Below are 5,664 nucleotides of genomic sequence, written 5' to 3' on the forward strand. Positions count from 1 at the left end.
AAATAAGCCATGTTTCGGGGAAAAAAAACATTTGTTGAGAAGGGGGAGTTCTACCGACATGTCAATGTTCATGCTGAAACTGAAAAATGTTTAGGAGCGCTATAAAGATGCCAGATTGAGTATATCAAAAAGTAAACGCTACTATTCATTCATTTCTTAATTTACCCAAAATAAAATTTTAAAAAGTCACAACTATTAAACAGTGTGTCAGAATCGCTAATTGTTTTCACTGTTGAGCTTCTCGAGAAGCTCTTCGAAATCAAACCCCATCTGTATACATTTCGATGGACTTCTTTTTAAAGCAGCTCATGTGTTCAGAAAAAAGATACTTTGTGTAAAGAGTTGGTTACACTACTTCTCTATATATTTTGTACCCAACATAGTATCATAGGTACTCATATAGCAACTATAGCCGTTAACTTTGGCAGCTGTCCCGTTATGATTCTTTGTATTGCTAGTTGCATGCATTACTTTTGACTATCGTTCGTAGCTTGGTTTCTAAGGTAGGCAACTTACTAGCAAGGAAAAATGTAATTATAATTAACGAACGGCACACAACTTAGTCATATGCATAGGCAACTTGAAGTCAATAATGGGCAAATTCACAATAATTAGTCGACATTACTAGTCCTTGAAATAAATTGTTGATGATTGTGTTTTAGTTGCAACCATCTACCACTGGGTTGCAACTAGAAGAGACGCAGTTGTTGGAATCCTTGAAAATTTCCATGGTTGTTGTGTTCTAATTGATGTGTTGCAACTTAGCACATGTGTGAAGTAATAACTTGCACTGTAACTTAGCTACTGAGAAACAATAATATATATATACCATGCCCAATTACAACTCAGCATATATGTGAAGTAACAATTTAATCTCTCGATATAACTTGGCAAATATGTGAATGAACAAATTAATGAACTCTTGTGTTGAGTTTTTGTTGGTTGTGTTTGAGTTGCAGCCCTAATCCACTAGTTTGCAATCATAGCGGTTGTAGGTGTTGCACGTATTTTAAAAATGTTTCTGTTAGTTGTGTTTTACTTGCAGTTGTCACCACTGAGTTGCAACTAAATAAGGCATAGTTGTTGCAGTAATTTCTAATGGTTGTGTATTAGTTGTAGACATCCCCGCTAGGTTGCCGCAGGAGTAGGCACAGTTGTTGCACTCCTCGAAAATAAGTTTGTGGTTTTGAACTATAGGTTCGGTTGTCCCACTGGATTGCAAATGGAGCGCCATCCTCGTCGACGTAATCGTAATCGTACACAGTGTGCATTGCATCGTTCGTGGTCCAATTTATTTTATGATTGGCTGGTTGTGCTCGTGTAGTCGTACGTGTACCTCGCGGTCTTACTTGAGCACATTGGTAGTAGGTGACATCGTTTATCGAAACTCCTAGAGTAACGGACGGAGTAAATTAGTTTAATAGAATTCGAGTTCTTTTGCAAAAGGTCGGCCGTGCGTCAAGCCTGCCGATCCATCCGAGTGACCGTAGCTAGCTCAACATGCATAGCACACCATGTGACAGACACCGACTGTTACTGTGTGCTGGTCCTAATAGTCAGACGAAGTGGACAAGTATTATTACTCTTTTGCACACATAAACCGATCGAGAAGGAAGGGACAAAACAATGGCGGCCGTTCAAGCTCAAGCGTCAAGTCTGGGTGCATCGCAAGAGAAGTTCGAGTTGAATTTCCTACGATCTCACGGTCGGGAACATAATACAGAGAGGAAAAATATCTGTGCAAAAACTTTGATAGGTTATCAGATCCGACGCGTACCGGTCAGTCTGATAAGATATGCGCAAGCAGGAGCCAAGCAGACGATCGACCGTGATAGCCTACCGCGCGGGCGTGACCACTGACCAGCGCGTCAAGCAGACGTATCGACATCAAGGAAAGTTCACAATCAATGGGACATGCAGTGCACGGTGCGGTTTGAGCCGTCAATGCTTTTGTCAGAGGGTTGCTGGCTAATCAGACAAAGTTGCGTAGTGTAGCATCAAGAGATTCTCTGGCTCGGTTGGCTTTGCTAGGAGTGTGTACACTAGGAGTATTTGATTCGTGGGAGGTACCTACTCCTACCAGTTCACAAATGATGTTCACATGCATAGGAAAGTTGTCAAAGTTGACACGCTCACTCCATTTTTTATTTAGTTCGTGTTCTAGGTTTAGAATAAATCATATTTTACAAAGTTTGATCAAAATTATAAGAAATTGTGTCGATATTCATCGTACCAAAGACATATAATGTACAAGTATACTTCATGTCGATTTCAATACAATACATTTTGTATCATAGATGTTGATATTTTCCGTAAATATTCGGTCAAATTTTATAAAATTTAACTTTAGCGAAACCTAGAACACGAACTAATTGTGAACAGAAAAAGTAACGTAGAACGTACATCGATCAAAACAAAGATGCATGCACCCCTTAATTCGTGACCTGGAACTTTATTCGGAAGTTGACATATAGTAACATACACCGAAAATGTAATATCCCAGGTTTAGAGGCAATAAAATGAGAGAACACCAAAGTGTGCGTTGCATTCATGCATAGAAAATCCGAGGAATTTTCGCGCTTCAAATAAAACTTACCACAGTAACTGAAGTTTCACTTGACTTGCTGGAATTGAAGTAGATCATCAAGTCAAGCGCTATAAACTTCACTGTGATCTTTGTTAAAACCTTGTTTTGGGTAGAGATGATTTGATATATGGATTAGATCAAATGGAATTATATTTACAACAACACATTCTTTAAGAATCAAACCCTAACTTATTAACACTTAAAAGTTAGCAACTACCTTTGTGTGTAAATTAATTCACTTCTAAATTTATTACCAAATAACATGCAAGTATGCTAATATTCTATGGACTGATCGTGCTCCCGTAATTTTATTGGTTAAGCGGCACATGACATGAAAGCTACGTAGTTTTTTTTTCTTTGAACGACATGAAAGCTAGTTCGTACGACTTTGTCGCTACTACTCGGTTCAACGAACGTTATACTTGTACTGGGCACATGAAAGGAAAGCTAGCTAGCGGGCGCGTCTGCCGCGAGTGTCACGCACTCACGCGAGCTGTAAACTACTGGTACGGCTTGGTGGCTATATATTGAAGAAACATTATATATACTACTACGTGTAGGAAATTAATGTTCCACTTGGATTCGTGGTGGTGAGACGGAGAGTAATTTGTTTAGGAATACGATGGCACGACGATGCAACAAAGCATGGTACCGTGGCATGGCATGCAGCAGACAGGGAAAGGAATGCATCTGTACAAAATGGCGTTGCGATCCGGCCGCGACGTCCGCCACGATATTTTTGCTGGGTGCTACTTCTAGCGCGTCCAACCTACAGCTTCATCGATTTTTGTTGTGCCCAGAGGAGTTGTGCATCGCTGAAAGGCCACGCGCGGTTGATCAGGGCATCTAGCGACCGTTTGCGCCCGCTTTGGTCGTAAATGCGTCTGGCACCCTCTCCAGCGGCACGACGTAAAGTGACCGGGCCGTCCGCGGAGACGCAAACCTGACCCAAATATGCGCCAGGTTTGCGTCTCGGCGGACGTTGCGCGGACGCACAAAGTGTCCGCTGCGGTCTCCACCGGGCCCGCCTGGCAGCGAGCCTGCATGGAGGGCATCGCTTCCGCGGCCATCGCTTCCGCGGTCAGCGCCTCCGCGTCTGCGCCACTGCCTTCGCCATGAATGCCGCAGCTTCCTGTTTTGCGCGTGCACTGGCGGGCGGCGGCTGGGCTTCTGCGCCGCCTTCAATGGCATCGTATCCAGTGCGTGGCCGCCCTTAAAAGTCCAGCGGCCGCGTTGCTCCTTCGCCCACAGCTCCACTCGCACCACAACCGCTGCTGCGCCATGGGGAAGAAGAACGACTTCGAGGCCTCCGGCAGCGGCAGCAAGAAGGTGGCGCTCCCCGTCACGGTGGGGAGGCTAATGCACGGCAAATGGGTGCCGTGCGACACCTGGTCCGGCGTGCGTACTGGCGGCCGGCGGCTCACCGCGCCGGGTGCCCATCCGTCCGATGCACAACGCGCGAGCCTCGAGCGGACCAAGGAGATCCGACGCAGAGGCGATATCTGCCGGAGGACCTCCGCGCCCGATCCGGCGTACGCCATCGACTCGGAGAGTTGGCGTACGTACCTGTCCACGGAGACGGACAACGAGACGACGGGGCGGCTTCATGGGCGACGGGATTATCCTTCGGCCCCCGCACCGCTGCCGGCTCGTCGTCAGCAGGCGCCGACGCGACGTGAGCAGCCGCAGCACAACGACCGCGAGGACGAGGACGACGACGACGAAGCCTACGCCGTCTACAACGACGACGACGACTACATCGAGGCGCTCGCGTACCATAGCGAGGAGGTGAAGGACGACAGTGAGGACTACGTCGGTCTCGTCTTCCACGAATGGCAGCAGGCCATGGCGGAGGGCCGGAACTTCGAGTTCCCCGACAACATGACGGACGACGAGATGGCCAAGCTCGGCCTCCTCGTCTCCGAGTACGACGCGCCGGTGCAGCCGCCGTTGCTACGCCACCGCTGTCATGCCGCCTGGCCTGTCCGCCGATGAAGGCCTTCGACAGGCGCTCCTGGACTCGGCGGCGCCTCCTCCACCGCCGCCACAGCCTTGGGCGCCTCCCCCACCGCCGCCACAGCCTTATGTCTGGGCGCCTCCCCCACCGCCGCCACAGCCTTATGGCTGGGCTCTCATCCGCCGCCACGGCCAGCCACAGGCACCTCCACCGCCGCCTCGGCCCGCAGCCTCCTCAACCTCGAGCACCGCGATCGCGCCGGCGTACGCTCCCCCGGATGGCTGCCGGCCGTGGGACGTACCGGAGATCATCTTGCTCGACAGCGACGAGGAGCAGCACGGCGACGATGCGCAGCAGTAGGCGTTTTAGGTTTTTTTTTATGTTTTCAAGTATGTAAGTTATGTTTCAGTTTTTGTAAATTATGTTTCAGTTCAAAAAAATGATTCGTCCTAAAAAAATGCGTCGTGCCGCTGGAGCCACCTCCCGACGCAAACGGACGCGCGGTCGTTTTCGACCAAAAGGGCCGACGCAAACGGACGCGCGCGGACGCTAAAATACGTCGCGCCGCTGGAGATGCCCTCAGGCAAAAAGGTTGGCCCGACGGGAACGGTAAGGCCGTTTTATCCATCCGGTGAAATCGTCCGGCGATATCTTTGCCTGTTCCGGCAGACGTACACGTGGCCGTCGTCTTCCCGGCCACTCGACCACTTTGTCTTTCTCGAGTTAAATAAATAATCCCATGCATGCATATCGCTTTAAACAGTTCATGGTCAGAGTTTAACCAAGCTCGCTGGGACATTGCTGTATGCCTGTATCTGACGGTTACCACTCCTAGCTAGTTCCAACTATACATACCTGCCAGATGAGATGCATGGCTAGTTCACTGATAGTGCCGGTTAGCCTGGCCTTGAGGTGGGGTCCCTCCCTTGTGCACGAGCGCAGCGCCCGTTGTCGCCTGTCGGCAGTCGCCAGTCGGCACTCCGCAGCGGAATAATATGCCATTGCGGTGCAGCCATTCGATTTTCAAGAGGGATCCCAAGCAAAATATTCCTCACCAGAATATATATGCCCCGCGCTGACAAATGAAGAAGACGAATTGAGGCCTCCTTTAGTCATTTTC

The sequence above is a fragment of the Lolium perenne genome, chromosome 5 (assembly GCF_019359855.2).
Source record: "Lolium perenne isolate Kyuss_39 chromosome 5, Kyuss_2.0, whole genome shotgun sequence".
Classification (NCBI taxonomy): domain Eukaryota; kingdom Viridiplantae; phylum Streptophyta; class Magnoliopsida; order Poales; family Poaceae; genus Lolium; species Lolium perenne.